Source organism: Castor canadensis, chromosome 4 (genome assembly GCF_047511655.1).
Source record: "Castor canadensis chromosome 4, mCasCan1.hap1v2, whole genome shotgun sequence".
NCBI lineage: Eukaryota > Metazoa > Chordata > Mammalia > Rodentia > Castoridae > Castor > Castor canadensis.
In genome coordinates, this window is record NC_133389.1 from 123,735,225 (window position 1) to 123,756,401 (window position 21,177).

The 21,177-nt window shown below is 38.1% G+C and overlaps 1 pseudogene; it reads left to right on the forward strand.

The window, feature by feature from the left end:
* Positions 1–5,961: 5,961 nt before the first annotated feature.
* Positions 5,962–15,642, forward strand: LOC141422706 (transcription elongation factor SPT4-A-like; annotated as a pseudogene).
* Positions 15,643–21,177: the final 5,535 nt, after the last annotated feature.

Below are 21,177 nucleotides of genomic sequence, written 5' to 3' on the forward strand. Positions count from 1 at the left end.
TTAGCGTAAGATGTGTCAATACCAAATTGATGAGGGAAAGCCCAAGAGCACATTAGAAGAAATCGGGTCAAGAGCACAGTTAGTGAATCCTGTGCTGGGAGAGGGAAAGAAAAAGGTCTAAGAGAAAATGTCTGGAGCAAAATACAAACATTTGTGTCTAATTTTCTCTTACCCGTGATGACAGGAGCCAGTTTGTGTTGAGAGTGAGTAGGTCTAACAGAACTTGGGCTGGGGATGAGTGGTAAAAGTTTAGATATATGCCAAAAGATAAAACAGACCAGAAATAAGGAGAAGCACCACAGAAGCCATATTGAGAGCCCAGTGGTGTTAAAACTAACCATTTAATGGAGCCAATTAGAAATGTTCTGTGACTGTAGGGCCCCTAAGATCCAGTGTAGGACCAAAGGAAAGAAATTAAGCTGATAAATTAATGCATATTTTGGCAATTAGAGAGGTGGATGCAATAGGTAAGGGTATTATATAAGCTGATGAAAGAATAAGGTTGAAATGAGTGAGAGGTACATGTTGGATTATAGGATTGAAAGTCAAAATAAGATTTAATGGGAACTTGCAAAGTTTTCTTTTGAAATTATGAAAAATTTCTTTAGTGTTGAGACATTTAAATTCATTTAGTAAATATTTATTGAGATCCTATGTTCTGTGCACTGTGATAAATACCAGAAATACAGTGGAAAAGGAGTCACATGGTCCCTTATCTTACATAGCTTTGTGTTTGATGAATGCTACAAGTAATGCATGTGTTTGGGGATGATGGTAGTAGAAAAGAAGGGTCTATAAATGAGCCCTCCATATCAAACTTGGGGCATGTAAAGAGGCTACTGGGGATAGAGATGTCTAAGGTGATCTCCCTAGTATTGTATAGACGTTATTGGTGTGAAAGAGGAAGTGTGAGGAACTTTTTTTTCTTTTTTTAAGGTAAGCATAGGAAAAACTGCAAAAATCCACAGTCGAGAGAGCACTTGTAAACAGGGACCTGAAAGGGAATCATTCTGACTCTAAGCAGAATGATTAGATAAGTAGAATCTAAGCCACTAAAGAGTGTTGTAAGTCATTTTAAGAGTTTAATGCTTTTTACTGAGAGCAATGGGAAGCTCTTTTAGGACTTTAGTAGTACAGTGATGTGATCAGATTTGCATTTTAGAAAAGTGAGTCTGGTTGCACTATGGAAAAATATCCAGACAGGGAGACTGGGTATGTATTGAGAGGTCAGATACAACATGATAGTTAACCCAAGTAGGGGAATTATGGTGGGACAAGAGATGTGGACGGACAGAGCTTAGAGGAGTGAGGCAGAGCAAAGAATATTAAGTATTTACTGTGTGCCAGATGCTAAGCTACATGCTGGGACTACCATGTTAAACAAGACAGAAAGGGTCATATCTGCTTACACTGTAGTAGAAAACAGCACATTATGTAGGTATAGGTCAACTGGAAGTTCTCAGCAAGTTAGGCAGAGGACTGTGGATACTAATGAACTTAGTATAGGGAGTACATGGAAGAAGTGATGCTTAAGCTGAGACCTGAAATAAGGGTAGAGGTGGATTAAGTGAAGAAGGGCATGGGGGAGGGCATTCTGAAGGGTTCAGTACAAAGGCACTGCAATGTATTTCAAGAAACGAAGAAGTACAGTACAAGTTGAAGCATAGAAAACAGAATAGAGATGGTGCAGAAAAGATGCCGGAATCTAATTGGGACTGCTTGGGCCAACTTACGGATTTTGGTCTTTATGGCCTTCATTTTTTCGTCTTAGTTTAGAGCAGAGATGCAAACCTGTTTTATAAAGGACCAGCTGGTTTCTGTCACATGATTCAATTCTGCTGTAAGAAAAAGCATCCATAGACATATAACTGAATGAACATGTCTGTGTTCCAATGAAACAGTGTACAAAAGCAGACTGTAGGCAGGCCATAGCTGGCCAATCATTGGTGTAGGGAATGGAAAGGAAGGGAACAGGAAGATTTGGAAAAACCATTCAGGGAGGTAATTTAGTTGCCACAGGAGACATGAAGATGTTTTCTGTGAGGGCAGTGACAGAAACCACTGTATTCTGACCTGATGATTGCTAGTGTTATTTTGAGTTAGGAAGCATTAGAGGGCTGGTAGAGTCTCGTGTCCTGCATGAGCTTGTCCTAGAAATTTTAACTGGGGGCGACGGGAGATGCCAAAAAAGACAACATAAAACTGGGGCCAGGTAGGCTGTACACTCGGATAGAGACACACCAGCCCCCTCCACCTCCAGCAAGTTTAATATATATAGTGACAAAACGAGGTGGAGAGGCAGTTCTCAGGGGAGGGAGACGTGGCATTGTAATCCTTGGGGACAGGAGGAAACCGTGACAGCTTCTCTCTGAACGTAAACATCTTAGGAAAAAACAGCTGTACTTCATCTTGCCTACTTCTGCAGCTGAGGCTGTGCCAACTCAGGCATAACTATGCTTCTGTGGTTTGGGGCTGTGCCAAACTCAAACCTGCAGCTTATTTGATACACCTATCCACTCTCCACAGTAGAGTGGCTTAAGTGCTAGAGTGTCTGCTTAGCAAGCGTGAGGCCCTGAGTTCAAACCATAGTACTGCCAGAAAAAGTAAGAGGTAGTAAAAGGGGGTGATGAGGTATAAAGTTGAATGTGGTGTGCATAGATTTTGACATACTGAGCCTGAGGCTCCTGTGAGTCATCCACATGGGTATGTAGTAATGAATTAATTTGAAGGTGAGGTGGTCAGGGTAAAGTTCTGAAATGAAGAGCTAGATTGGGGAGTCATTGCTACAAACCAGAGAACTGATAGAGGTAGAAGCCAGAACTTAACTTCTGAGAAAGTAGAAAAGTTTGAGAGTAATGTGGAGACAATTTTCTAACTCCCACATAGCCAGAATTTACCCTTCTGCATGGCCACTGTTCATGTGTGCATCAAGACCTACTTCTAAGTAGCTTTTGTGTTTATTCAGATGGTGGTGGTTACTGTCTTGAGTCTAGGGCTTGAGTCAGTGGACCTGCCTGTGTTTGAACTACCTCTCCTTACCTCAGTATATTATTTAGCAATGTGCCTCTTTCAGGCAACAGAAAACTTGACTAACCAATGACTTGAAGAAGTAAAGGGTTTGTGATTTTTAGACAAAAAGAAATCTGAAAGTAGGCATACCAGGAAGGGGAAGCCGTTCAAGGATATCATTACAGGGCTAGGGTCCTCCTATTTTCCACATCAGTACTCTGTTGGTTTCATTCTAATAGCTGCTAACCTCCAGGCTGCCATGCAAATGAAGGCAAGATGGCAGTTTACCTTGTTTTCCAGTTAGGATAAAGGCAAATAGGCCAAATGCCTCTTCCCAAGGCATTGTCCTTTGTTCAGCAAGAGAAGCCCTTTCCCAACACACATTTACATACATCTCAATAGTTAGTAAAGTAGGTGGTAGAGAAATCTGGAAAGATATTTTACCTTTTGAATCCCTATGCTTGAGGAACACAGAAGAAAAATGATTATGAAGACTTTTGGTGGCTAATTCAGTGACTGCCACACTTTAGTTTCTCCTTTGTGCAGTGGAGGCAATACCTAATGTGATTATTAAATGAACATAGGTAATACTTCTGACTTCTAGTAGTGGCAGATTAAGTGATTCAGACTGATTCAGATCCATGGCTGTGTAACAATTTACCCTAAAACCTAGTGTTATAAAACAGTTTGCATTACATTTCTGAAGATTTAGAATCCAAGAACAGTTTGGCTTGGTGGTTCTGGCCCAAGGTCTTTTATAAGGCTGAAATTAAGGTGCCAACCAAGGTTGCACTCACCAGAGAGAGGATCTGCTTCCAAACTCACATGGCTATTGGCCAGAGACTTGCCATGTGGGCCTCTCAATAGTTCTGCTAGCAACACAGCAGTTGATTTCCCCAAGAACAAGTGATAGAAGAGAGGGAAAGAGAACACACAAAGAAGTATGCTCATCCTTATGATGAAAACTCCAGTGTCTTTATAACCTAATCTTGGAAGGGCCAGATACTTCTGTCAAACACCAACCCGGTGGGAGGGAACTGCACAAGAGTATAAGGAATAGAGCCCATCTGACTGAAGAAAACTTAAAATGCCAAATGAGTGGGCAAAAAGAACAAGGATTTGTATAGCTTTAAAGTATGTCCCCTAAAGTCTGTGTTAATTGCAAAGGGAAAGATGGAAAGGTAGTAACTTCTTAGTAGAGACACAACACCACCACTTTAGTCAAGTTATTAAAGTTTCCCCAGGCATACTCACTTCTAAACCCCTTAATACAATTTGTTGAGAAGTATATAATTTCATTTCAATCATGTGAAAACATCAGACAAACCCAGCAAAAGGATGCTCTACAGACCAGCTTACTAGTTCTGGTACTCTTTGAAAATGTCAAGGTTAAAAGATGGGGAAAAACTGAAGACTTAACAGAATGGGAAAGACTAAGGAGAAATAACTAAGTGCAATGTGGGATCTTGGATAAGACATTGATACCCAAAAGGGATGTTACTGAAAAATGGAAAACTTCAAATAAGGCCTGTTGTTAGTGGTAGTAACCTAGTGTAATTTCTGAATGCTATGGTTATGTGAGGTAACAGGGAGAGGAGAGTGAAGGATATATAGGAATACTTTTGCACTATCCATGCAAGTCTTCTGCAGATCTAAAAATTGATTTTAAGATGGGAAGCTTAAAAAAATAGCTAGTCTGTTTCCTGAAATGAAAGAAGTTCATATTGAAAGAGAACACAGACTAGCACCAGGATAACTGACCTTCAGTAGTCCACTTCAAGACCAGCTCTCGAAAACCTTTTTGACTCTAAAGATAAAGTTTTGGGGGCTCACAGGCAAACTATGATCAAATGACTGAAAAAGAACAGGAGAAGTAGACAAGTCTTTTTTTTTAATAAACAATATATAAAGCAAGGCAAAGTTGAACAGACTTTTTTTAAAAAAAGAAAGTGACTCAATGATTTTATTTAAGATCATTCTGACCTTCTTGTATCAGAACCATAGAAAACTAATTTTATGCATGAAAATATGTGCCTTTCTAGAGAAAACACTACTGAAAGATTGGCTTCAACCAACTACAAATATACTAGGGAAATGAGCAAAAAGCCCAACAGAGGGACTGGGGGTAGTAGAGCTCTTGCCTAGCACAAACAAGGCTCTAAGTTTGATCCCTAGCTGTGCATATTATATATAAAAAACAAACAAAAAAGCCTAAACCAAACTTGCTACTGGGTGTTAGTGGCTTATGCCTGTAGTGGAGCTACTTGAGAGGCTGAGATCAGGAGGATCACAGTTCATGGTCATCCCAGGAAAGTAGTTTGGTGAGACCCCCATCTCCAAAATAACCAGAGCAAATGGACTGGAGGAGGTGTGACTCAAGCCATAGAGTGTCTGCTTTTCAAGTGCAGAGCCCTGAGTTCAAACCTCAGTCCCACCAAAAAAATAAAAAGTTGCATACGATTTCACTGTGGCTAGTGAGGCCTCACTAGCCCAGATGTGAGTTCTTATGGAAGGAGTTGATAACTGAAAACCACATGGTAAGTCTACATTCTCAATAGAAGCAGAAAGGAAAATAAACCTGACATTAAAGATATCCTGTGGAGGACAAGGACGTCATCTAAATTCTCAAATTATTTCTCAAGGTTTTGTTTGTTTTGGTGGTAGTGGTGGGGACCAAACCTCAAGGCCTCATGCACACTAGGTAGGCAAGCACTGGGCTACATCCATAGCCCTAAGAATATTTCAAATAAAGTGAAGGAACATGTTGAGACAATATTCATAAATGAGAGTCAAAAGAAAAAGAATAGAAACAGACCACAGGGGTTCCAGATACTGAAGTTGATACATAGAGTGGTACTTTTAAAATTTTTTTTTAGAAAGAACCAAGTAATTCTGATTCTGAAAACAATAACCAAAATCAAAAACTTAATGGGGTTGTTTAATACAGAGGAGATGTGGCTAAGAAAAGACTTAGTAAACTGGGTTCTAAATCGGAACTATTCAGAAGAAAGCACAGAGGCTAAAAGAAAACAAATGAGAAAAGTAGAAGCCACAGTGGACACAGTGAGACTATCAAACACTCTTGTAGTTGGAGTCCCAGAAAGTGTGGGGTTAGACAATGCTGGAAGAGACAAGAGGGCTGGAGGGTTCCTGCAGTGATGAGTGACAACACTTTATAAATTTAAGAAGTTGAATAGATTCCAAATCAGATAAATAGGAAACCATACCTAGACCCGCCATAGTGACACAGGAAGGAAAAAAAAAAGATGCCAGTGGAGAAAGGATGGGTGGCCTTAACAGATTTCTCAGTAGGAACATTGGGAACAAGAAGGCAGTAACAAAAGGAAATATCTTTGACGTGTTGAAGGAAAACAACTTTTTACCAAAGATCCTCTACAAAACAAATACTCATTAAAATACAAATCTCCCTTGTGGGAGATTGAATTTCAGAAAGAAACAGAAACAAATGTGTGACAAATATGTAAGTATAGCTAAATGAACATTAATACATAAAATTATAATACATTATATGGCATTTCAATATATGTGTCTGTCAGTGTTTGGTAGTAATAGAGATCGTTAGAAAGATAAATTGGACTTTATTAGAATTTAAACTTTTGTGTTTCAAGGACACAAAAGGACATGAGAAAGTGAAGACAAGGTCTGACAGAATGGCTCAAGTGGTAGAGTGCCTGCCTGGCAAGCAAGAGGCCCTTAGTTCAAACCCCAGTACCCCTCCTCAAAGGTGGAAGACAATCCATAGAATGGGAGAAAATATTTGCAAATAGTTTCTGTTAGGATTAATTTCCAGAATATGTAAAGAACTCATCACTAATAAAACAACCCAATTTTAAAGTGGCAAGTGACTAGAATAGACTTTTCTTCAAAGAAGATAAAAATGACACACAAGTATGCAGTAATTGAGTCCTCATTACTCATTAGGGAAATGCAAATCAAAACTAGTGTGATACTAGGGTGGTTTTAATTAAAAGGACAATAAAAATGTTGAAGAAAAGCAGAAGTTGGAATCCTTATGTGTTGCTGGTGGGAATATAAAGTGATGCATTCACTCTGGCAATTCCTCAGAAAGCTTAACATAGAACCAACCATATGACCCAGCATTTCTACTCCTAACCACATACCTGAGTGAATGAAAAATACATGTTCACTCAAAATATGTTCATCTGTTGGTTAATGAATTTTTAAAAGGTGGCATGTCCACAGAGTAGAATATTATTCAGTCATAAAAGGAATGAAGTACTAATACATGTCATAACATCGATGGACCTTGAAAAGATATGGTAAATGATAAAGAAGCCACACAAAGGCTACACAAAAAGGCCATTCGTATGACATGTCTAGGATAGGTAAATCCATCCAGAGAGGCTAGATTAGTGCTTGCCAAGGATTTGGGAAAGGAATGACTGCTAATGGGGACAGGGTTTCTTTTGTGGGAGATGAAAATACTCTAGAATTGGTGGCAGTTGTACAGCTTTATGAATATTATAGTGAGAGCCACTCAATTTTATACTTTAAAAGGATGAATTTTGTGGTATGTGAATTATATCTAAAAATCATACAGTCTTAAAGTGTTAATGCATACCATATCTTGCTAGCCTACAATTTGACAAATCCTGCCAGGTGGTATGGCAATAAAAACATTTAAGAGACACACAGCTCTGGATTCAAATCCAGCCCACCACTTAATGACTGTATGGTCCTGGGAACACCATTTACTCTTGCTGAAATCAGTTTCCTCATCTGTATAATGGAGATAATGCTTCACTTTAAGATTATTGTGATCATAGGCATAACGTGTACAAAGATACTTATAAAGATTCAGGGCAGCTGGATCCTCTGAAATGATGAACCAAAACCCCTCCCCCCAAAAAATCAATACATGGAAAGGATTGGTGTAATAAAACACTTGACAGGCTCTACAGTCAGCTTGTAAAATAGTTGATTCTTTTTATAAGTATGTGATATTTACACAAGAAAAATGTAGTAAATCTAGAGATTCTTCAAAAGAAAAACTAAGCCACCTGTCTGTAATCCTAGCTACTTGGGAGGCTGAGATCAGGAGGATCATGGTGTGAGGCAGCCCGGGCAAATAGGTCGAGAGACCCCCATCTCCAAATAACCAGAGCAAAATGGAGATGTGTCTGAAGCGATAGAGCGCTGCTTTGCAAGTGCAAACCCCTGAGTTCAAACCCCAGTCTCACCAAAGAACAAAACTAAAAAGAAAAATGAAGAACAATCTAAGACTTTAGCTCTTCAGTAATGGAGGCAGGGGAGCTTATGTTGTTAGCTCTGTTGCTTTGCCCTTCATCCTGTATTTAGGGACACTTAATACATATTAATGGAAAAAGATGAATGTTACACCTTGGAAAGTCTATTTCTAGAGAAAAATTTAAAAATCTTTCAAATAGAGTAGGAAGAGGGTAAAACTTCTAAATTAATGTGAGAGTGGGCAATGGAATAATAAAAGCAATTCAAAGTAAGAAAAGAGTTAAAAAGAAATATAGCCAGCAGAGGAAGATAAAATGTTAGAAGGTGGGAATTTAAATTCATACTTATAGTAATTATATTAAATTGCAAATGGCCTGAATTCCTAGTTGAAGGTTGTCAGACCAGATTAAATAGAAAACCAACATATACTATTTACAGGAGACATCTAAAATAATTATGGCTACATTTTTTAAAGAGTACTTTTCTAGAGAGACACAGTGAAGCATAATAATGTCTAGGCTTTGCTTTACATAATCTAGATGGGGTGAAAAGAGGTTGTCTGTGAACTGTTAATTAGTGAAGCTGGAGGATGGGCATGTAGGAATTTTTATGTTCTCTCAAATTTTATGTATGTTTGAAATTTTGTATAGTAAATTATGATTGAGTTAGGCTCATCTCCCAAATAATGGAATGATGGTTTAGTATTAAAATGGCAATGTAATTTGTCAGATTAACAGATAAGGGACAAAAATTTTAGGATTATCTAATAAATGCAAAAAAAAAAAAAAAAAAAAACCCCAAATGTGACAAAAGCTAACATGCATTTGTAGTTAAAATTATTAACAAATTAGGGACCGACAGAAGATAATTTCCTTAATCTGTTAAAGGCTTCTACAGAAGAATTAGCTATAGAAAACATCATTTAATGATGCAACATTGGAAACTTTCCTTTGAGGTTGGAAACAGGATAAGATATCCTCTCTTCTATTCATCATTGTAATGAGGTCAATAAAGTAAGCAAAAGAAATAAAAAGTAATAACTGAAAAGGAAGAAAATCCAAAAACACTACAAGATAAGTTGATTTTATATGGGTTACTGGAGATAATATAGAAAAATCAAGTATCTCTATGAGAAAAGGAAAAAAAATTTAAAATATCTACAAAAGCATAAAAGTATTGAACACTGAATAATACATTTGCAAGACTTAAGTAAAACAAAATAGATCAAAAAGAACTAAACAAATGTACATGTCATAAATTGATAGACTCATTACTTCCATAGATGTTATTTTTCCTTCAGTTGATCTATAGTCATGGCTAGTGCAGTCAAAATTCAAAAGTACACAATTCAAAGGTGATTCTAAGTTTTATATGGAACTCTAGAGGTCAAGGTAAGTCTAGACAATTCTTCCATAAGAACTGAGGGAAAGCTCGTTCTGTCTGTTATCACAATTTAGGTTATGTGCCATTGATGCAGGAAAGGTAAATAGGCCATAGGCACAGAGTAGAAAGCTCAGAAACAGAGTTGTGCATTTGTGAGTGCTGGTTGAAGGACAGGAGCAGCCCTCACAGCTGTGGGAAGAGGGTGACTTGTCAAGACATTGTACTGAAGGTAAACCCATCAAAATCACAGCAGACTTCTCAACAGAAACATTAAAAGCAAGAAGAGCGTGGGGTGAGATCTTCCGGGCACTGAATGAAAATAACTTCAACCCCAGGATACTCTACCCAGCAAAGCTATCATTCAAAATAGATGGAGCAATAAAAGTCTTCCATGATAAGCAGAAACTAAAACAATATGTGACCACAAAGCCACCATTACAAAAGATTCTGCAAGGGATCCTGCACACAGAAAGTGACACCCAACTTAACCATGAAAAGGCAGGCAGCACCAAACCACAGGATAAGAAAAAGGAAGACAGTAGAGAGTAACATCAAGTTAGGTACACACAATCAAACCTTCGAACAACTAAGATAACTAAATGGCAGGAATCACCACATACCTATCAGTACTAACACTTAATGTCAATGGACTTAACTCACCCATCAAAAGACACTGTTTGACAAAATGGATTAAAAAAGAAGATCCAACAATTTGTTGCTTACAGGAGACTCATCTCACCGACAGAAATAAGCATATGCTTAGGATGAAAGGCTGGAAGAAGATTTACCAAGCCAATGGCCCCCGAAAACAAGCAGGAATAGCAATACTTATCTCTGACAAAGTAGACTTCAAACCTACATTGATCAAACGAGATAAAGAAGGACATTCCATACTAATAAAAGGGGAAATAGACCAAAAGGAAATAATAATCATCAATCTGTACGCACCCAATGTCAACGCACCCAACTTCATCAAACATACCCTGAAAGACCTAAAAGCATATATAAACGCCAACACAGTGGTTGTGGGAGACTTTAACACTCCATTATCATCAATAGATAGGTCATCCAAACAAAAACTCAATAAAGAAATCCAAGATCTAAAATATGCAATAGATCAAGTGGACCTAGTAGATGTCTACAGAACATTTCATCCAACCTCTACACAATATACATTCTTCTCAGCAGCTCATGGAACCTTCTCCAAAATAGATCATATCCTAGGGCACAAAGCAAGCCTCAGCAAATATAAGAAAATAGAAATAATACCATGCATACTATCTGACCACAATGCAGTAAAAGTAGAACTCAACAACAAAAGTAAAGACAAAAAACATGCAAACAGCTGGAAACTAAATAACTCATTACTTAATGAAGAATGGATCATCGATGCAATAAAAGAGGAAATTAAAAAGTTCCTAGAAGTCAATGAAAATGAAAACACAACCTACCGGAACCTATGGGACACAGCTAAGGCAGTCTTGAGAGGAAAGTTTATAGCCATGAGTGCATATATTAAAAAGATTGAAAGATCCCAAATCAATGACCTAATGATACATCTCAAACTCCTAGAAAAACAAGAACAAGCAAATCCCAAAACAAATAGAAGGAGAGAAATAATAAAAATAAGAGCCGAAATCAACGAAATAGAAACCAAAAAAACCATACAAAGAATTAATGAAACAAAAAGTTGGTTCTTTGAAAAAATAAACAAGATCGATAGACCCCTGGCAAACCTGACTAAAATGAGGAGAGAAAAAACCCAAATTAGTAGAATCAGGAATGCAAAAGGGGAGATAACAACAAACACCATGGAAGTCCAGGAAATCATCAGAGACTACTTTGAGAACCTATATTCAAATAAATTTGAAAATCTAAAAGAAATGGACAGATTTCTAGATACATATGATCATCCAAAACTGAACCAAGAGGAAATTAATCACCTGAATAGACCTATAACACAAAATGAAATTGAAGCAGCAATCAAGAGTCTCCCCAAAAAGAAAAGTCCAGGACCTGATGGATTCTCTGCTGAATTCTATCAGACCTTTAAAGAAGAACTGATACCAACCCTCCTTAAACTGTTCCATGAAATAGAAAGGGAAGGAAAACTGCCAAACACATTTTATGAAGCCACTATTACACTTATCCCAAAACCAGGCAAAGACACCTCCAAAAAGGAGAACTATAGGCCAATCTCCTTAATGAACATTGATGCAAAAATCCTCAACAAAATAATGGCAAATCGAATTCAGCAACACATCAAAAAGATTATTCACCACGACCAGGTAGGCTTCATCCCAGGGATGCAGGGGTGGTTCAACATACGAAAATCAATAAACGTAATAAACCACATTAACAGAAGCAAAGACAAAAACCACTTGATCATCTCAATAGATGCAGAAAAAGCCTTTGATAAGATCCAACATCATTTCATGATAAAAGCTCTAAGAAAACTAGGAATAGAAGGAAAGTTCCTCAACATTATAAAAGCTATATATGACAAACCTACAGCCAGCATTATACTTAACGGAGAAAAATTAAAACCATTCCCTCTAAAATCAGGAACCAGACAAGGATGCCCACTATCTCCACTCCTATTCAACATAGTACTGGAATTCCTAGCCAGAGCAATTAGACAAGAAGAAGGAATAAAAGGAATACAAATAGGTAAAGAAACTGTCAAAATATCCCTATTTGCAGACGACATGATCCTATACCTTAAAGACCCAAAAAACTCTACTCAGAAGCTTCTAGACATCATCAATAGCTATAGCAAGGTAGCAGGATATAAAATCAACATAGAAAAATCATTAGCATTTCTATACACTAACAATGAGCAAACGGAAAAAGAATGTATGAAAACAATTCCATTTACAATAGCCTCAAAAAAAATCAAATACCTAGGTGTAAACCTAACAAAAGATGTGAAAGACCTCTACAAGGAAAACTATACACTTCTGAAGAAAGAGATTGAGGAAGACTATAGAAAGTGGAGAGATCTCCCATGCTCATGGATAGGTAGAATCAACATAGTAAAAATGTCGATACTCCCCAAAGTAATCTACATGTTTAATGCAATTCCCATCAAAATTCCAATGACATTCATCAAAGAGATTGAAAAATCTACTGTTAAATTTATATGGAAACACAAGAGGCCACGAATAGCCAAGGCAATACTCAGTCAAAAGAACAATGCAGGAGGTATCACAATACCTGACTTCAAACTATATTACAAAGCAATAATAATAAAAACAGCATGGTACTGGCACAAAAACAGACATGAAGACCAGTGGAACAGAATAGAGGATCCAGATATGAAGCCACACAACTATAAGCAACTTATCTTTGACAAAGGAGCTAAAAATATACGATGGAGAAATAGCAGCCTCTTCAACAAAAACTGCTGGGAAAACTGGTTAGCAGTCTGCAAAAAACTGAAACTAGATCCATGTATATCACCCTATACCAAGATCAACTCAAAATGGATCAAGGATCTTAATATCAGACCCCAAACTCTTAAGTTGATACAAGAAAGAGTAGGAAATACTCTGGAGTTAGTAGGTATAGGTAAGAACTTTCTCAATGAAACCCCAGCAGCACAGCAACTAAGAGATAGCATAGATAAATGGGACCTCATAAAACTAAAAAGCTTCTGTTCATCAAAAGAAATGGTCTCTAAACTGAAGAGAATACCCACAGAGTGGGAGAAAATATTTGCCAACTATACATCAGACAAAGGACTGATAACCAGAATATACAGGGAACTTAAAAAACTAAATTCTCCCAAAACTAATGAACCAATAAAGAAATGGGCATGTGAACTAAACAGAACTTTCTCAAAAGAAGAAATTCAAATGGCCAGAAAACACATGAAAAAATGCTCACCATCTCTAGCAATAAAGGAAATGCAAATTAAAACCACACTAAGATTCCACCTCACCCCTGTTAGAACAGCCATCATCAGCAACACCACCAACAACAGGTGTTGGCGAGGATGCGGGGAAAAAGGAACCCTCTTACACTGTTGGTGGGAATGTAGACTAGTACAACCACTCTGGAAAAAAATTTGGAGGCTACTTAAAAAGCTGGACATCGATCTACCATTTGATCCAGCAATACCACTCTTGGGGATATACCCAAAAGACTGTTACTCCAGAGGCACCTGCACATCCATGTTTATTGCGGCACTATTCACAATAGCCAAGTTATGGAAACAGCCAAGATGCCCCAGCACTGACGAATGGATTAAGAAAATGTGGTATCTATACACAATGGAATTTTATGCAGCCATGAAGAAGAACGAAATGTTATCATTCGCTGGTAAATGGATGGAATTGGAGAACATCATTCTGAGTGAGGTTAGCCTGGCTCAAAAGACCAAAAATCGTATGTTCTCCCTCATATGTGGACATTAGATCAAGGGCAAACACAACAAGGGGATTGGACTATGAGCACATGATAAAAGCGAGAGCACACAAGGGAGGGGTGAGGATAGGTAAGACACCTAAAAAACTAGCTAGCATTTGTTGCCCTTAATGCAGAGAAACTAAAGCAGATACCTTAAAGCAACTGAGGCCAGTAGGAAAAGGGGAACAGGTACTAGAGAAAAGGTGAGATCAAAAAGAATTAACCTAGAAGGTAACACCCACGCACAGGAAATCAATGTGAGTCAATGCCCTGTATAGCTATCCTTATCTCAACCAGCAAAACCCCTTGTTCCTTCCTATTATTGCTTATACTCTCTCTACAACAAAATTAGAGATAAGGGCAAAATAGTTTCTGCTGGGTATTGAGGGGGGGAGCGGGAGGGGGTGGAGTGGGTGGTAAGGGAGGGGGTGGGGGCAGGGGGGAGAAATAAACCAAGCCTTGTATGCACATATGAATAATAAAAGAAAAATGAAAAAAAAAAAAAAAAAAAAAAGACATTGTACTGATGTGGAGAGCAGATTGCGTCACACAATGCAAAGATCTCTTCCAGCGAGATGATAGCCGGACTCATGAGAAGCAAAACAAAGGCATGGGAGGATGTGGAGTCATTAACATCCACCAAATATCTTGTTTCCTTTCAGTCCCATGTTGGGACTTGAAATTAGGTGCAGTCTTGGCCCAGCACCATGGGATTCGAAGTCATTTGTGCTTCCTTGTGGAATTCTTAAAAGCCAGGGCATGATTACCTTGTCGTTTCTCCACTATCGTGGCAACTGGTTATGCTTTAGGTGGTGAATACTCTGTCAGCCTGTGTCCCAGTTTGAGGACAAACTACCCTGTGCTAGATGAGCAAAATAAACATGAGCAAAAAACCCTGGTGTTTTAATTTGCTGTGATTCTTATGGTTATTATTAAAATATAACCTAGATTATCCTTACTGTTAGAAAAATTGTATGAGGAATGGAATGATTTTATATCAAAAATTATGAGATATGTTTCAGTGATTTAAGAGTTAATGGTAGGTGGGTTTAGAGGCTTATGACTGCATCTCCAGCTATATGGAAGAAAATGGCCCTGGAGGTTGCCAAAGAACGTGCAGCATCTGTGGGCTGGTTTGCTGAGTTTGCTGGTCAATAGTAGAGACCAGGTTGAATATGATGATTGTGATGCATACCTACAAGTGAAAGATAACAGAGAGATGGTGTATGACTGCATCAGTTCTTCCTTTGATGGAATCATTGCAATGATAGTCCAGAAGACAGCTGGGTCTCCAAGTGGCAGCCAGTCAGTAACTTTGAGCCAGGTTTGTATGTCATGTCAGTAACTGGTCACCTGCCTTAGGAATTGTGCAGGAGCTGAAAAGTTGAGGAGTGGCCTACAAATCCAGAGCCCCAGCTGTTAAAAACCTAGCAAGATGCAAGGCTACCAGCATCTTTGCCCTTCAATGGGTAGAGAAACTAGCATCTTACTCTTCCCTCAACTCAGTCCCTGGGAATCCACCAACCCAAACCCTCCCACTTCCACCAGTAGTCCAAAGAAGGTGAAATGGCCCCAGGACGTGATGTGCTGTTCTCCCCCAGTGTGCTAATTCCCCCCCAGTGTGCTGATTCCCAGAGTTGGAGGGCAGGAAGTATTGGAAGCTCTGCCTGTTTGGTTCCACAAGAAAGACTAAACAGAACTAGGACCAAGTGCTTGGGTTGATGGAGTGGCTCAAGTGGTGGAGTGCCTGCCAGCAAGCACAAGACCCTGAGTTCAAATCCCAGTGCCACCAAAAAAAAGTAGAAAGTGCTTAAGATTAATGAGAAAATTTAGATGAAATTAAATAATGCTCTGGGACTAAAATGTTTGAAGTTCTCTTTTTCTTTTTCTTTTTTGACAGTACTTGAGGTTAAACTCAGGGCCTTGCACTTGCTAGGCAGGTGCTCCACCACTCAAGCCATGCCTCCACGCCCTTTTTGCTTTGGCTGTTTTAAAATAGGGTCTCATACTTTTTGCCTGGGCTGGCCTTGGACTATGACTCTTGCATTGCTGGGATTATAGACATGCCCCACTATGTGAAACTTGTTTTTTGAGTTAGGGTGTCACTAACTTTTTTTTTGCCCTACCTGGCCTCTAACCACAATCCTTCTGTCTCCACCTCCCAAGTAGCTAGGATTGCAGGCATGAGCCACTGTGCCTGGCCAATATTTGAGAATTTCTGTTTGAGGTAAAATATCTTTATAATTTCATTGTTTATATTGATCCATATACTCAAGCTAGTTTATTTATTTTTTTGGCAGTCCTGGGGGTTTAACTCAGGGCCTCACACTTGCCAGGCAGGTGATCTACCACTTGATCTACTCTACCAGCCCTGCTGACTTCTTTTAAGAAGTGGTTGATAGTTCTTTTGCCAGTCATTTCCTGTTAACTTATCTAAGTTCTCAGAACTAGTTACATCATATAGATAATTTCAGAGCCCTTCTTATGCAAATTTGCCTCCATATTCTTTTTCCCATATGACATTTGGATTTTTCAAGCTTGTGGTTTTTAAGATTTCTTCACATCACTGCCAGTCAGTTTATTTTTCCAAAGGAGACAGGCATGATGAAGGTCTATAAAAGATGACACCATCGCCTTGACTCCCAGTCTATACAGGTTGGTTGCTTGTCTAGAAGCATTTCTCCTAAAATGTCCTTTTTTCTTTTTGTGATACCTCCATCCTTGCTCTTTTTGCTTAGGATTGCTTTGAGTGTTTGGAGACTTTTGTGTTTTCATCTGAATTTTAGGATTGGTTTTCCTATTTTTGTAAAGAATGACATCGGAAGTATGATGGGGATTGCATGGAATTTGTGTATTGTTTTTGGTAGTATGGCCGTCTGGATAATATTTATTCTGCCGATCCATGAACATTGGAGGTCTTTCCATTGTCTAGTGTCTCCTTCTACAATTTCTTTCTTTAGTGCTTTACAGTTTTCATTGTAGAAATCTTTAATATCTGTGGTGGTTAAGTCTATGCCTAGGGTTTGTTTTTGTTTTTGTTTTGTTTTTTTGTCTACTGTGAATGGGATTGTTTTCCTGACTTCTTTTTTAGTGAGTTTGTTGTTGGTATATGGAAAAGCTACTGTTTTCTGTATCCTGCTTCTTTGCTAAAAGTGTAGATCAGGTCTAAGACTTCTAATGAAGTCCTTTGGGGTTTTTAAATGTAGGATCATATCATCTGCAAATGGAGAATTTGACTTCTTCCTTTCGTATTTGTATCCCTTTCATTGCTTTCTCTTGCCTTATTGCTCTGGTTAAAAGAATTCAAACACTGTATTGACCAAGAGTGGTGATAGTGGAAACCCTTGTCTTGTTCCTGATTTGAGAGGAAACGATTTCAGTTTTTCCCCCTTCAGTATCTTGTTTGCCGTAGGTCTGACGTATAAAGCTTTTATTATGCTGAAGAAACTAGAATAGCTTTTATCATGAAGAGATGTTGGATTTTGTCAAAGGTTTTTTCTGTATCTGTTGAAATGACTGTGATTCTTTTCTAGTCATATGCTTTATTATATTTATTGATTTGTGTATGTTGAACCAATCTTGCATTCCTGAAATGAAATCAACTTTGATATATGGTCTTCTTAATGTGTTGTTGAATTCAGTTTGCAAGTATTTTATTGATGGTTTTTACATCTATCTTCATTAAGGAAATTGATCTGTAGTTTTCATTTTTTGTTGTGTCCTCATCTGGGTATAGTATCAGGGTAATATTGGCTTTAATAGAATGAGTTTGGAAGTTGTTGTTTCCCTTTGTCTTTTGTGGAATAGTTTGAGAAACATTGATGTCAGTCTTCTAAAGATGGTAACAGTGAATCCATCTGGTCCTAGGCTTTCTTTTGTTGGGAGGTTTTTGGTTTTTTATGAGTACTGCTTCAATCTCATTGCTCATTATTGGTCTGTTAAAGATATTTATATTTTCTTGATTCAACTTTGGTAGAACAGGTGCCTTTACAAATTTATCCATTTCTTCCAGTTTTTCCAATTATTGGAGAAAAAAGTGGAAAATTACTCCCCCCCCTCTTCCTTTCCTCCTCCTCCTACTCCTTCCCCTTCTCTGCCTCCTGTATGAGTGCAGTAATCTAGATTGGCAGTTATTTTCTTTCAGGGATTGAATATCTCATTCCACACCCTCCTATATTTTAGAGTTTCTCTTGAGAAATCTGTTATTCTGATGGGTTTGCCTTTATAGGTGGTTTGGCACTTCTTTCTTGTAGCTTTCAACATTCTTTCCTTGTTCTATATACCTGATTTTTAAACTATAATATGATGTGGTGAAGTTCTTTTCTGGTCTTGTCTATTTGGCATTCTAAAAGCCACCTGTACTTGGATGACCATTCTTTTTCCCAAGATTTGGGAACTTGTCTATTACTTTATTTAATATGTTTCTATGTGTTTAGATTGTATTTCTTCTCATTATTCTATGCTCATGATTCATAGGTTTGGTTTTTTATGGTGCCCCAGAGGCCTTGTATGTTCTGTTTGTACTTTTAACTGTTTTTCTTCATTATTATCTGAATGTTCTAATTCATTTATCTTGTCTTCAACCCCTAATATTCTGTATTCTACTTGATCCAGTCTATTGGTAAGGCTTCCAACTGAGTGTTTTGTTTAACTTACTGAGCTTTTCATTTCCAGAATTTTAATTTGATTTTCTACAAGATTTCCATATTTCTATTCATTTCATCTTTCATTTTCTGCATTGATCTCATATACCTATTTATTTGTACTCTCTTTGAATTTATTCAGTTGTGTGTGTGTGTGTGTGTGTGTCCTCTTTAATTTCATTGATCATTCTTACAATGATTCTCTTGAATTTGTGGGGATTTCATTTACTTCACTATCATTAGAGTCCATTATTGTGGAATTGTTGACTTTTGGAAGAATCTCATTGCCTAGTCTTTCTATACATCTTGTGTTTCTGCATTGGGGTTTATAAATCTGTGGCCAGAGGTTTTAATCACTTATGTTCTTTTTTATTTATTTATTTATTTATTAATTATTCATATGTGCATACAAGGCTTGGGTCATTTCTCCCCCCTGCCCCCACCCCCTCTCTTACCACCCACCCCACTCCCTCCCTCTCCCCCCACCTCCCCAATACCCTGCAGAAACTATTTTGCCCTTATCTCTAATTTTGTTGAAGAGAGAGTATAAGCAATAATAGAAAGGAACAAGGGTTTTTGCTAGTTGAGATAAGGATAGCTATACAGGGAGTTGACTCACATTAATTTCCTGTGCTGTGTGTGTTACCTTCTAGGTTAATTCCTCTTGATCTAACCTTTTCTCTAGTTCCTGGTCCCCTTCTCCTATTGGCCTCAGTTGCTTTTAACGTATCTGCTTTAGTTCTCTGCTTTGAGGGCAACAAATACTAGCTAATTTTTTAGGTGTCTTACCTATCCTCATATCTCCCTTGTGTGCTCTTGCTTTTATCTTGTGATCAAAGTTCAATCACCTTGTTGTGTTTGCCCTTGATCTAATGTCCGCATATGAGGGAGAACATACGATTTTTGGTCTTTTGGGCCAGGCTAACCTCACTCAGAATGATGTTCTCCAATTCCATCCATTTACCAGCAAATGATATTTCGTTCTTCTTCATGGCTGCATAAAATTCCATTGTGTATAGATACCACATGTTTTTGATTCATTCGTCAGTGGTGGGGCATCTTGGCTGTTTCCATAACTTGGCTATTGTGAATAGTGCTGCAATAAACATGGGTGTGCAAGTGCCTCTGGAGTAACCTGTGTCATAGTCTTTTGGGTATATCCCCAAGAGTGGTATTGCTGGATCAAATGGTAGATCAACGGAGTGGGTGGTAAGGGAGGGGGTGGGGGCAGGGGGGAAAAATGAACCAAGCCTTGTATGCACATATGAATAATAAAAGAAAAATGAATAAAATAAAATAAATAAAGATAAAAAAAAAAAACAAATGGTAGATCAATGTTTAGCTTTTTAAGTAGCCTCCAAATTTTTTTCCAGAGTGGTTGTACTAGTTTACATTCCCACCAACAGTGTAAGAGGGTTCTTTTTTCCCTGCATCTTCTCCAACACCTGTTGTTGGTGGTGTTGCTAATGATGGCTATTCTAACAGGGGTGAGGTGGAATCTTAGCATGGTTTTAATTTGCATTTCCTTTATTGCTAGAGATGGTGAGCATTTTTTCCCGTGTTTTTTGGCCATTTGAATTTCTTCTTTTGAGAAAGTTCTATTTAGTTCACTTGCCCATTTCTTTATCGGTTCATTAGTTTTGGGAGAATTTAGTTTTTTAAGTTCCCTATATATTCTGGTTATCAGTCCTTTGTCTGATGTGTAGCTGGCAAATATTTTCTCCCACTCTGTAGGTGTTCTCTTCAGTTTAGAGACCATTTCTTTTGATGAGCAGAAGCTTTTTAGTTTTATGAAGTCCCATTTATCTATGCTATCTCTTAGTTGCTGAGCTGCTGGGGTTCCATTGAGAAAGTTCTTACCTATACCTACTAACTCCAGAGTATTTCCTACTCTTTCCTGTACCAACTTTAGAGTTTGTGGTCTGATATTAAGAACCTTGATCCATTTTGAGGTAATATTGGTATAGGGTGATATATATGGATCTAGTTTGAGTTTTTTGCAGACTACTAACCAGTTTTCCCAGCAGTTTTTGTTGAAGAGGCTGCTTTTTCTCCATTGTATATTTTTAGCGCCTTTGTCAAAGACAAGTTGGTTATAGTTGTGTGGCTTCATATCTGGGTCCTCTATTCTGTTGCACTGGTCTTCATGTCTGTTTTTGTGCCAGTACCATGTTGTTTTTATTGTTACTGCTTTGTAATATACTTTGAAGTCAGGTATTGTTAATCACTTATATTCTTTCAGTTGAAATGTTCAGGCAGGAACACTGGGTTAGTGGCAGGGTTGAGGTGCAGTTTCTTACTGCTGGACTTGGGATATAGATCAGAAAACCATTCTCTGACCTGCTGAAGGCACTGGTCTCTATCCTAGCACCACTCAGAAGAAAACTAGCTGAAGTTTTTGGTAATTAGTAGCAATCTTGTGCTATATGCAGGCTGGTTGAGGACTTGGGTGGTCAAGGGTCAATTGTCTACTTCAGGGGTTGCATTCACTTTAGAAGCTTCC